Source organism: Pseudopipra pipra, chromosome 3, assembly GCF_036250125.1.
Source record: "Pseudopipra pipra isolate bDixPip1 chromosome 3, bDixPip1.hap1, whole genome shotgun sequence".
NCBI lineage: Eukaryota > Metazoa > Chordata > Aves > Passeriformes > Pipridae > Pseudopipra > Pseudopipra pipra.
In genome coordinates, this window is record NC_087551.1 from 7,729,418 (window position 1) to 7,743,579 (window position 14,162).

A 14,162-nucleotide genomic window follows, 5' to 3' on the forward strand; every position below is an offset into this window, starting at 1 on the left:
GCTTTTATAAGGGGCTTAGAGGTACAGATAGGTACAGAGAAGTACATAGAGGAAATTAGGAGAAGCTGTCAGGACAGGCTCTTTTAGTGCCTTTTAAGTCAAAATGCTTATTGATTTCAACAAGGAGTTCATCGTGCTTAGAAGGATTTGTGTGCTAAATGAACAGGTCTAATGTCGTAGAGTCATGTTGTGTTGTTTCAGCTATAAATCCACAGCTGCATGATCAAAACATGTGGCAAGTGGTATCAGGCAGACCTGAAGGCATAGGAGCTTGCCTTGCTAGTCGGGAAGTTAAGCTGTTTTATCTATGCCCAGGGCTCGCTCTTTGATAATTGCTTGGCAATACTATCTGATCTGCTGGAAGATACTGTTTTTAAGGCAGAGTATTTTCAGTAGCTGCAGCCATCCAAGGAGAGAGAGTGAGGAAAGCCAAGTGCAATTCAATTTTTCGCGGTGAGGAAGGAAATGAAGTTGCAATTTCTTATTTCCAAGTGAGTTTTTTACCATGCGTTGTGAGGCTGCAGGCTCACTGCCATTAGGACCAGTCAGCCAAACTGGAGCTCTCCCACAGGTTCTTTTGGAGAACGAACACTGAGGTGAGGGCAGCTGTGTCGTCCAGTGGCACAGGTCAGATTTGTAAAGCCACGCAGTGTAAAAACAAATAGAGTCATCCCAAAGCTGAAGCTTGAATGGGGGCACCAGCTTCCTGTGGGAAGTGCTCTCTGAATTACACAGACCAAATTATTGATCTGTGTCCTGTGCTTTAATGAATGTGCTTCATATTTTGTTCTACTCCTGTCCTCAGATTCTGTCAACAGAAAAAGCATTACTGATGTTCTCCAGAGAGACAGGCTGTGAGTGCTTCGACCATGAGAGCAACTTAGGTAAAGAAAAGGACTCACTGGGCAATAGTCTGTTACTGTGTCCACTACAAAGACCAAGAGCTGGCAGAAAACAGCGAGAACAGGTATTTTGTGAGACTTCCCGCCACCTCCAGTAAATTTTTGGCTGAGTCACACCTTGGTTGTATCATGTCACCAATTAAAACTGTTGAAAATGTTAAAACAAGTATTAGCAATCCTTGAAGGCCTGGAGGTTTTTCCAGGCAGTTTGAATGAATGTATTCTGACTTCCCTGGAAAGGAAAATGTGGACTCTCTCCTACCTTGGAGGATAGCATTCACCATTCATTTAATTTTTGGAGCAGCAGATCGTACATGTTTTGTGGCTGAGTTTTTGTTTCTGGTTTATTTGTTTTCATATAATATGGCTGCAAGGAGTACAGGATGCCCTTGCCAGAACTGCAGAGTGTAACCTTTACAGCCTTTCCTGAGAAAGTAATGATGATTTTGAACTTTTTTTATAGTCTCTTTGCTAATGTAACTGTGCTGCTGATGGTGCTGTGCTTCTGTGTTACTCAAAGCTTCACTAAAAGCCTTTCTGGTATCTGGTTAGTTGCAGCCTACCTGAAATCTGATTACAGCACACATCAGAGCAAGAGTGTTCACTGTGTGTTGCTGAGTCTGCCTCCTTTCATCATTAGTCACCCAGGTATCCTTTTTCCAAAATGAAACAGAAATGCCTTTGAGTAACACATATGAGCCACTTCAATGCACTCACAGTGTTTTGATGCATCGTCTATTGAACACGCTCCACTTCTTTCAGCTAATTCATGCCCGACTCTAAATTTAACCTAAAAATACATATAATTATACAGATCAAGAATATGCAGGGTCTTCACATGGTGTAAAGCAGCTTCAAAAGACTGAAGGGATGCACCTACCTGTGAACTGCTGTTGTCTGGAACAGATATCTTGTTTCTCCAACATGACTACTTTGATGAGACTCCCTTAATAAGCTGCAACCTACACCAGCATCTGCCATCAGATGTACAGCAAGAATTTAACACTCTGAGGACCTGGTAGCTGATATCTAGTCTGTGACTTGTTTAGGCAGCCTGCAAACAAGCATATAGACCATGACAACAGTGGCACCAGCAGGAATCTGTTAACGAGTGACAGTGAGACATGTCTACCCTGCTCTTTCACTGCCACTGGTTTCAGGGCAGGGGAAGAGAGGGGGTTTTGTGCGCTAATAGAAGCCAGTACGTTATAAGGCACAGCCATATGAAAGAAATATTATGTGGTCCTGCTTTGCAAATATTTGATTCCATTCTGAAAAATGGACCAGCTTCAACGAGAGAGTATGTGATGGCCAACCCTGCAGAGCAGCCTGTGTGCTATGGCAGCTTTCTGAATTTGTCTGCCCTCTCCTATTAGGGCAGCTGGCACTCATCAGCAGGTGAATTTGCCTTGTGTTTCCCCCATAAGGAAGAGATTACAATACTTTTTGCATGCTTTTCTCCTTATTTACTTATTTTGTACAGCTGTCCCCTGCCATCTAATCAAAAGGGCTTAAATCCTTGCCTTATAGGTACCTGCTGGCTAGATAGTTCTGTACTACTCCAGCACTCCTCATTTTTCTCTTAGAAGCTTAGCTTTTCACCCTTCATCCTCTCTGTTTCACTGCTCCAACTTCCTTTTCCAAATGTCACTCAGCCTTTTCCCTTACCTATCTGTCCTCCCAAGTAACTGACCTTTGATTTGTAGAGACGAACTGTAAGTTTTATCTGGCAGTTACATGGGAAGAGTTGCTTTTGGAAACCAATCACATTCACATTACACTGGTTTCCCCAGGCTTTTTGTTTGGATGACCACACAAATTCAAACAGCCAGGGTACTAGTGAAGTCAGCCCCTTAGCAGAAGCACTGCAAAAGATTTTGATAGTTATAATCTGCTTTAAAGATTTTTTTCCCCTTAGAATTTTTATCAAAACAGCAGAGCATATTTTTGGAACATACCTAGCGAAAACAGAACATATTTTTAACGTTCCTGATTTTGATCTAGTGAATTCCAACACTTCCAAAAAGATTTATAATGGAAAGGACTATTTCCTCTGGTCCTGGAAACAGTTATCAACATGGTTTGTATTCATAAAGCACCAGATGTAAGATTCTTGACACACTGTCATTCTTCATGTGAAAAATTAAAGCTTAAGAAGGTGCAGTAATATCTGCAAGAATGTGGATCCTGATCCTATGATTTAATACTCAAATTACACTTTTCTGCTCCTCAACTCTGTATGCTTAGTCTGTGTGCATGATAACCCTCATGGATGTGGTTAGAGCCAATATGCAATGAATGAGTGAAAGAATTAATCAATCAATCAATCAATAATCAATAATCAATGAACACTTGACCACCAGGAGAAGAAAGGTCCTTTACAGCTTGAAAGTTATTTTTCATCTCACAAACTCAATACACTTTATGGACCCCCCAAATATAGCGCAGAGACAGGAGAAAGAATAAAAACATTACACACAAAATAATCTCTAGGCAGTCTAAAACCAGCCATGAATGAAAATAAACACCACTTCTAATTTAAACTTCCTACAGGATGCAGTTTTGAGGGGTATATTTTAGCTGTTGCTTTGTTTCATATCATAACCTTTTGATAAACACTCTGTGTTTTTTAAAAAGGCAGCTGGGTAATCTGAACAGTGTCAGTACATGGTAGCTGATACTTCTTAAGTCATTTTGGCCCTTCTACTTGGTCTGTACAAATCCTGCTGATGCAAAGTGAGCAGCTCACAATAATCCACCAGGGACCTCTGCCACTGAGCTGCAAGAGTTTGAACAAAATCGCTCTCTTAAGTAAGTAATGGGGCTTGAGCCATTACAAACAAATAATTGGGCTCAGGGTTCTTGCATTTCTCTCCTCAGCACATACTGCCAGTTAGTTGTCCTGTGAGAGGGATTTAGGATGAGTTCTGTAATGACACTGAAAGTGAACATTAACAATTAATGCAATTCATTATCACGCTGTTTTTAAATGAGTGCAAATTGGTTTTTGAAGGGGATCCAAGACAATCTGAGTTAGAGTAACTGCTAACAGCAATTTACCTCTTTGTGGTGCTTAGCATTTACTGAAATAAAAATGAAGTATTCTAAAATTTATGAGAATTGACTTCAATGTTTTAATGAACTTTTCAGAAAGTGCAAATGTCTTGAATAATCTGCTTAGACTGGGATTCTGACAGCATAACTGGCATTCAGGAGGCATATTTTATTCCAAGATAGTTATTAAAGTGCATCAAGGCCATTTGAAAGACCTAAACAAAAGTGTGTAATTCAGTATGAGTAAACATATAAAAATCTGGTATTATGAAGTGTTTCTCAGCTATCAGGAGCTTTGCTGTTCTTGTGAGGCAATCAAAAGCACTCACAAGTTCTGACTACCTATTTACAACCTCACAATCAATTAGTGCATCATTATTGGTTAATGTAAGAGTTACAGGAAAGCAGTGGTAAGGGAAAATAAATACAAGCAGGAAATACACAATTATTGAAAGTCCCCAACTTGCTAATGGCTATTTCTAATTAAATATAAATGGATGAGGATTGTCTGGCTCTAATCCTCTTGTCAGGTCACCATGGGGTAACAAAATGATGGATCACTTCATATAGGCAAACAGTTTTTCATGTAAGAAAGAAGCCAGATGATCTTATTTGGATTCTGCTGAAGCAAAGGATCCAAAGTGAGTTTGAGAGATAAAGTCAAGAGATGTGAACCTAAACCCCGGGCACGCTTTATACCCTTGCAGATAAAGCAGGGCTTCAGGAACTGTGCAAAGAGCCACATCAGAAAATCATCATGCTGTCATCATGCTAAGAGGGTCACAACTTTCCATCAAGTAGAGTCATTAATATAATGGATTATACTGTGGATTAATATAATGAATTATACTGTTTGCACTTAGACATTTTAGTAGATTTGGATTTGAAAATACACAAATGAACCTCTTGTTCCCGCTGTTCAATGAGTGATCCACAAGGTGCAGAGGTTTGCCATGTGTAGTCAGAATTTATTTAAAACAGGATATGTTGACCAGCAGGGACTGAGCTCTATCCAGAACAGAACAGTATGTAGAGAAAGACAGTTCAGCAACACACATCAACAGTTGACAAGGTGAGCACAAATATTTTTCCATCCTACATCAAATTTGAAACTGAATAAACAAACTTGTTTTCTCATGGAAACAGACTTTAGGTAAATGTCCTGTAGTTTGCTGTTCTTGCTAATGAAAGCAATATTAAAAAAACACCAAATTTAAAGCTTTTATAGTCTCTAGTAAAACACAGTCATTTCAAATCTGGTCAGTGTCAGTCTGATAACATTAATTCTTACTCAACATGAAAGCTTCAACCATTTCTATGGCTTCTTATGTTTCTACATATTTCTCTATTAAGAAAGAAAATTATCCTCATATGCATTTTAGATTTATGCCTTTCCTTCCAGCTTTACCATTTTCTCATCTGGTCCCAGCTGCAGTGGTGATTACCATTTGAAAAGTTAACACTTATCCTTGAAGGGAAAAATATCTTCTTCTTTAGCTTCTGCTAAAATCCACAACACTGACTTTCAAAGAAACTGCCCTCACCAAGAACAGTACAAACAGGAATTTCACAGTGAAGGCACATGGTGCATATACCCTCATGAGGTTCCTAGCTTCCAGTAGGGTACCACTGACTGTGGAGCTGCCATGGTATCAAATCACCAGCTTGTGTAATACAATATAGGTGCTCTGAGGTCTGAGGAATGATCACCTGGCAACCTAACACACCAACAGAGGATCACAAGTTACGCTTGGAGACCAGGACTGGGAAAAAAAGTCCCTAATTGGCTACATCTGACTCCAGCACTTGTTCCAGTGTGGATACTGCATGCCCTGACTCCCTGCCTTTCCCAACTGTATCCTTTTTAGATCTTCTTGAATAACATATGTGGTGTTATGGCACATCTGGACAGGTTACTGTGGGAGTTACAGGCAGGATAAGCCTTTCTATACAATCAGATCTTTGTGTAGTTAAGAAGCTACTGAGTTACAGTAAGTGACAGTATAAGAGCTTATAATCCACTTCGGGGCTAAGTGATAAATTATGTTACTCTGTTATGGATTGCATTGAAACAGGCTATGAATGCTTATTTACATCGTGCAAGCTGCGGGACAGCGATGGATGAGGCACGTGTGGTAACTGTGCAGTTTGTACATCTGTCCCTCCAGTGTAAGAAGCCACTCTGACCTCCAAACTTATTGAAGCACAGGTCCTTCCAAGACCCTTCTACAACTCAATAGGTGGCTCACAGTATTAGAAATTCTGTAGAAAACGTTCTCGTACCCTTTGAGTTGCACTCTTTGTGAAATGTCACCTTTTACTCAAAGATGTTTTCTCCCGTGCACTGTAATTCCATCCCTTTGCTGACAGCTTTCTATAGTGTATTCCCAGCACAAAAAGACTCTATTTTTTCTTACTTGAGCTATAACCTTTTGCAGGCATTAAGTGCCCACAAGCACAGGGTAAAAGCAATTCAGCATTTATAGCCTGTAAATGAGATTCAAATGCTGGACCTTTCTTAGTCACTATTAGTCAGTGATGTTTCTCTCACTCCCAGTTAGCTAAATCTTGGATTTTTCTGGTAAGATAAAAATCAAAATGAGTATATCCTGCTCCTATATTGTTACTTGTTCCCAGCAGCTGTGTGACAGAGCTGATATTCCATGTGAATCTGAAAAACATTACAGTAATCTTTCAAGAGTTAGCATATACAAACTAATTACAGCCCCTGAGCAGAAAAAAACCATTTTATATAGGTTTTAAATTAGTATGACCACAAGTAAAAAATTGAAGTAATAGCAGCAGGTTGCAGTTTTCACAACATGTCTATGGAGTTAACACCCAAACTCCTGTTTTCCACAGAAAAATGTCAGGGTCACATTTCTCCTTAGCCATCCATGACAGGTGATGGTTGTTCTTGACTCTTTCTGGAAATCAAAGGGCCCAAATCTCTTCCCACAGAGCACTCAGCTCTGCACACACTAATAGATGTGAGATATTTCCATGTTCCCCACAGGCTCCGTGCACATTTGCTGTGTTATTTACCCATCTCTGCTGAAGTAATAAATCTTTTGGGGCAGGAGCTTCCTCTCACTGAGTTGTAGCACAGAATTTTGCTTCCAATCTCAGTGGAGGCTTTTAGCTGCTGCTATAAGATAAATAATAACAGACAACTACAATATAGATGCTCTGAGGTCTGAGGAATGATCACCTGTCTACAAGATTAGTGTTTCAGATGTCTCAGCTAAAGTTTATTTGCTTCTTGTTTATCTATGAAGTGAAAATACCTGTGCCCAACGGTAAGCAGTCAAAAATTATTAGTTTTCATTTGAAGGAACAGATATCTAAAGCCCATTTTAACCCCAGCTTTTGTTGATGGCTACAGTTTGCAAACTCTTACAGGGAAATATTTTTTTGGATTTATTCACGTAACAAATAATTAAACATAGTACCAGGCAAACCCAGGGAACTGAGAAAACTTACAGAGAATTCCTCCAAAATACTTCTGCTTCAAGTCAGGCAGAAAACACCCTTCACTTGTTCTCTCTGATCCACTGACTCAGTCAATACACTGAGCAATTTAAAAGGTAGATGATGGTAACATCTGTGGGCTCAGATAAGCAGTGTACTTGATGCTACAAAGAGCAAATGTGAAAAATTTGGTGTAGGATCACAAAAAGCATCCTTCATTTCTCTTTAATGATTTCTAACTGATAAGCCTCTTGCAAAATACACTTTAAAAAGTCTTTCCATGAATTCAGGGCTCACAAACAGTACAGGATTATCAACCCTGAGGCACAAGATGCACAAAACACATCCTGGAAAAACAGAAACTTGAGAAAACCTCACGCTGCCTGTTTCCCAGCAGCTTCTCCTCTGACAGCACCTTTACAAACATTAATCTTAAGGCTCACCCAGCCTTTCATTTCTCAAACTGTGAGCAAAGGTGAAGCCTCAGAGTTCAAGCAACCAAAAAGGAGAATGTGAAGGTGCAGCGCTGGGACCAGATGGGAGGTCCTGTCCCCTCGTTGGCATCTCTCCAAAACAGAGGTATCTGTAGGGATAACGCTTGGTCCATAAAGTGCTCCCTGGGGAGGCAGTTCTGAGTCCTACTCAGACCTACTTCCCAAAAAACTCACTTCCCAATATCATGCAAATTTGGGTAGAAGTTTTGCACATCTCTTAAGCAAATAGGGAGCTGGGTAGAAAAGCTACTTATTTTGCAGATTGTATTATGTTTTCATGTTTTGTTTATGGAATTAGTTTATTTAGGGTAAAACCATGCTGCTATGAGCTACTTTAGTATGAGAAAAAAATAACTTTGTCACTGGCCAGTGTGTACAAAGAATGTTTTTCCTAATTTCTTTCCACAGGTTGTTTTCCAGCAACTTGTTTTTGTTTCTGTCAAAGGGATGCAGTACACACAAAGCTCATGACAGTAGTACAAAGAGCAGAGGCATCCTGTCTTTGGAGGAGTAGTGGAGGATAATATTAGTAGTGTAGAAAAAGTTATGTATTAAGAGGGCTGTGTTTAGGTGTCGCATCTCGATTTCAGGAAGCTGAGCTGATGAGAAGACTGTGAATACACACAGAGTAACCAGTGTAGGTAGAAATATGCTATAACTGCCCTGTTACATCACTCACAGCTCTCAGAAACAGGCATTTAAACATGATTTTACACTACATCCCTCCGCAGATTGGCAGTCGGGAGTGTGTTTTGGTAGTGGAACAAGCTCCCGTCCCTTCAGATGGTAAACCCATTTGAAAGTGCGACTGAAACCGATTGATGTCAATTATGGCCTCAGGCAGAGAGCTGCACACGAATAACAATTGCTCCACAGCACACAGCAGTTGGCTTTTGATATTTTTTTCATTAAAGAAAAAGTTCTGGGATAGGTTAAGCAAGTGACCCTGCAGGAAGGAGAAGCAGGAATGGCTACCTGCAGTAAAGGGTGGCTATACTCCCTCTTCCTGCCCAGTCCTTCATGATGGAGGGCAGGGAGATATCTCTCATTTACCTCCTCCACTGTTTATTTCATGTACACTTAAAATAAACATTCTTTTTGTCAATAATCACAAAAGAGGAGGTGATCAGTGAAATCATGTATTTTGTTTAGAAAGAAATATAAATTCTCCCACTTTGAGGCATAACCAAACTCTCACCACCAGAAGTTAGTAGGACACTTTCCTTAAGGGGCAAATTTTTGCATAAATGTATAATTTTATTCTGCCCACCTCCAGACTCAGGGGTAATAACTTGAAAGTAGGTAAAATGTGTCAAACCAAAGGTCTTCAGAGGTTATTCTCCCTCTAATTGTGAATATGGATGTAGACTGTTCTGTATCCTCTTAATTATTGTTATTTGTTGTCCTCTGGTATCAGTTGTTTTTCTCCTTGGTTTTTTTTTTTTTTTTTTTTTGTTTGTTTTTTTGTTTTGTTGTTGTTGTTGTTGTTTGTTTGTTTGTTTGGTTTTTTTCACTTTTCCCTTTTGTGCTTTGCTGCCCTGGAAGACTTCATTGATTCCTTAGGTTCATACTTGGCCGTACAAGGAGGAGCTAGCAGGGAATAGAGGGAAGAACACAGGAACAGAGAGAGAGTCGGATTTTTCCACAGGGGATGGAGTCTCAGCCTCCCCCTGTGTTTACAGCATCTGGGTTTACTCTCTCTTAAGCTGCAAAGCAGAGGTTTTGCTGCTCTGCATCAAACCAAGTATGAATGCAGACTGCAAACCATGACCTGAATCTGTAATGAATGACATCTGAAACTGTTCACAGATGCTCCATGAATATTTTAGTTAGAAATAGGTAATAACTCGGCCTTGCAAATGCAATATATAGAGAGTTGCCAATGAACAGGTGTAGAATGGTAAATCAACACAGCATTTGTCCTGTTTTTCCAGACAATGCCTAAACCTTCTTTGTAACTTTTGAATACACGGAAAATTAAAGTGTCTTTACTCTGGTAAAGCAGTTTTGACTCTACTCCCACTCATGTCATTGGAGTTTGGTGATGGTCAGGAAATCAGGTCTTACATGGGCTTTTGTATTTGAAATTTTTTCTCAGTGTCCATAAACAGAAAAGCCTCATCTTAATCTACACAAGCTATACTTTCTCTTGTTTTTTTGTCTGGGTGTCATCAGAGGCAAGGTTTGTTTTATGCATATAAAACAAAAACAGATGAGAAATTGCAACCCATACAAACTGTTTCTAGAGCTTAGAATAGGTGCAATATTTACTTCCTACACAGTGTCACTAGTAGAGGTATCTGATATTCTTTTGTGAATTCAGTTATTGAGAAATACAGGTAACAAAACTTCACTGAATTTTTAGTACTTCACTATAAAATAGTGTCTGAGAAACCAAGCAGGATGTGCAACCTATACTTGCATTCAAGAAATACTGTATATGCTACTTTGGACAAGCCAATGAATAGACTACATGAGAGCTAAGAAGCTGATGACCAAAAGAAGTTACTAAACACAATCTCTTCAACTAGGAATATAAGGAATAAGTTGTGTCCCTAATGCAAGAAATCTCTAAAAATTTAACTGGGATGAAGCTCTGACTTTTACACATTCTCTGTCTTTGGATTTGGGAGATTATGTTGCCAATGTCTTACAAAAAATATTTTTACATGGCACTTTATCCTTACCCCATTGCTACTGGATACTTTATCCTTCTCACTAAATACCTATAGACTACAGAGCTTAAATTACTTAGCATCGTTTCAGTTCTTAAGTTGAATACAACACTAAAAATTTCCCTTTGGGCTCTCAGTGCATTGCTATAACACTGCTCTGCTTCAGATTGGCAAAGTTTGTATTTTTCACAATTAGGTGTATTTTTTCAGCATTTTATCCATTCAGTGTAGCAGCTCCAAGCATCTACACACAAGAGATGTCCCTCTTTTGTACATGAAAGACCATGTGGCAATGGTGGTCCTCAGCAAAAAAGCAGCAATCCAGAAGAAAATGAGGACCAGGTACTCTTGAATGATATCCATTTGTCATCCGACTTACGGGAGCCAGGCGCCTGCCTCCATTCCATGATGGCACCTTTGAAAACCTCCCCAAAGCAGTTTCTCAGAAGTCTGCAGTTACCCAGCACCAGTGCCCCCCTTCACAACGTTAAGATGGTGAAGTGCATTAATTATGGATTCAAATGGCACATTCTTCTTCCAAAATAATCACTGCATAATTGGGATAATGCTCTTGATTGTGTGCTACAGCCTAAGTAACACTCGAGTAGTAAATAACTCCTGGCTTTCAGCCATTTGATCAATAGTCAGAGCTGACTGAAGACTTACCATCAAGGCATTCAAGAATAATTAAACTTTTTAAATAAACAAAAATTTCACAGTAATACTCATTTTCCTTAAATATAGTATTTTTAGATCAAAAATAATAAAACCTTGTGTTTTCTCACTTTTTTAAACGTTTGCAATAATGCACAAAGCAATTATGACAATATTTTCCACCTTTTCTCCTCATTAACCCCTTTCTATTGTTGATCCCCTTGTATATATAGATGACTGTCAGATTGCAGTAGGCAGTTATTACCTGTGTGTAGGCAATAGCTGTGGTATTCATGCCACTGAAGCCTTGGGAAGGTTTCAGAAAGAAATTAAGAAAGGTTTCCAGACTCCAGAGAATACACTTTATAATGAGAAACAGGGGAAACAGAATCAATTTAGGAACTAAAAGAGAGAGTTAAGACTATGATAATCTTACTGGATGTGTTCCATAGTGTCATCCTGGAAATAAGCTCAAGTTGTTGTAGCACCACAGTAACTGTACAGCCATGTTAACATGTTGCTTGGGATGTTAATCAACTCTGAGTTAATTAACTCAGGAGTTAACACAGATTTCAGAGGAAATTTTGCAGAACCCACAGAGCCCTTGTTTTGCTAAACTGAGGGAACAGAGAACTCCACCTCGAGAAGTCTGAAGTCATTTGGAAAGGATTTTTTCCCCTTGACTTTCATGTCTAATTTGGAGAGATTCCACTTTCAATAAACGTATAAAAAATGTCCTTCCTCCCTGTACTGAAAAATAAAATTTCAAATCCAGCCCTAAAAACACATGGCAGAACCAGACATTTGTGAAACAAAGGGTCAACAAAGGATCAACAGCACACCCAGGACTGAGCACCTGTGTGAGGGCAAAGACAGTGGCTCAGACACCTGTGACTACATATGGATACACCTCTCCAGCTCTGACATCATTGGAATATTCCAAATCACTGCCTCTCAGTACAGGGTTTGCTACTGCTTAATAGTTCTTGGTAAATCCTGCACACTTTCTTATTGGCAGAATTACAAAGGTCTTTTCCCTTAAGTATCCAGCAATTATACTGGTAGGGCTGAGCCTCCAAGCAAAAGCAGATGCATTTCCTACAAAGTTTTCAATACCACAAGGCATTTAACAGCTTCTGTTTTATCTCTCCTGAGCAGAGCTGGGTCTGGAGCTGTTGCTGTTTGTCTGTGTGAGCTTTATTTCACCATTTGTAAAACATGATTACAGCACTTCTTTACATCACAGTGATGTTACTCATTAGATTTCAACACAGTGAGCAGCCTACAATTTAAACATTGTAGGAGAGATCCCCGAGACAAAATGGTGATTTAAGTATGGAAATATTCAGTGACCAAAAGAACCCCCCAGAAGATTGTTCCATATGTGGCACTCCAGTAGGGCCAGAAGCTCCCTTTCTTCTCTCTTTAATATCTGAAGATGTTAAATAAGGAAGACTGAGACCGGAGCAGCTAGTAAAAGGGAAACAGAGAACTATACAAGAATGAAAACATGTGCATGGAGAGTAATTTCCTGAATTTATCAATCTACACATACAAAAGGAAATAATTTCTTGAGAGTTAAAGCAAGATTGGAGATAAAATAATTTGATGAAGAAGCAGCAGTAGCAGACATCTGCCTAGGTTAGGAACCTGGCTGTAGTATTGTGGATCAAGTGGCTGATATTTTTCAGCACAATTTTCTGATGAACCCAGGAAGATAAAGAAAAGAAATCACAGTAAATACAACAATCTTCAGCAAAGTGTTTCTGTAGGTTCCTAAACTAGTAGCGAAGCAGAGGGAGGGAGGAAAACTATTAATCAGTGAAGTGTTGCCTTTTCTCTTACTGATCTGCCAAGAAAAAAAATCTACCTCAAATATCTAAAATAACTATTTGTATATGTTGAGAGTAATGATAGTGAAAAATACCATAAATCTTCCTGGCTGATTAATGTGATCTTTTAAAAGGCATAATAAACATTAATTACATGCAAATGACCACAATAAAATTGGGATAGCAGGACTGAGAGCTTGGTAATGGGCACTGTTACTCCTAGTTCCCTCCACCTCGTGTAGTAGTGTTGAGAACACTCTTAAGTAAATAATATAATGATAGATGCACACTGAATCCTTCTTGAGGTGGGTAAAGATGGTGAAAACAGTGCCCTTCTAGCATTGCATGAGACTGAGTAAAGACAGTACAAACTCAGCCCATCAAGCAGAGGGCTGTGCTGCAAGACACTACAAGAAACATGAACAGCAGTTCATTTTCCTGCATTTCCTTTGTACAGTTTCTCTTCTCCTCCAAGCTTCCTCTGCAGCAATACAATAAGCTCATCTACATCCTAATTTTTCAGCTTCATACCCCTGTTTTAACAAAAAATAAAATAATCAGATTGAATCATGGTGCCTGCATTTTCTTGATTGTTCATTGAGATTTCCGGACAGGAGGAACTGAAAAGGTTCAGACAAGCATAACCTTGAAACTCCTTGAACATGAGAGATGTTTGCCCTTTCCTTCCCTCCTGTAGGTAACTACAGAGTGATGGATAGCTCAGACTGACATAGCAGAACTAGAATCTGGCATTGAAACCTTTCTGAAATGCATTTGTTTAGTATTTCATTGCATGAGAGGTCAGATGTTCTGCAGTGTTTCTTTTGGAGGAATTTTGTATTTGTTCTGATTTCCAGAAGGCCAGAATGCACAAAGGATACCTCTCTCAAAATGCTGCAGAGCAATGCTAAATAAGCTGTTTCTGAAAAAAATAAATCTAAATCATAGTTTGCAGGCTCATAAGAGTTTAGCTTTTAAATGAATTTTTAGATTGCTAAATAAAGGTTCTTAAATGAGTTACCACCCTTTCCCAATGTCTTTTCCAGACAGCAAACAGAGATGCAAACAAGCAGTTACTGA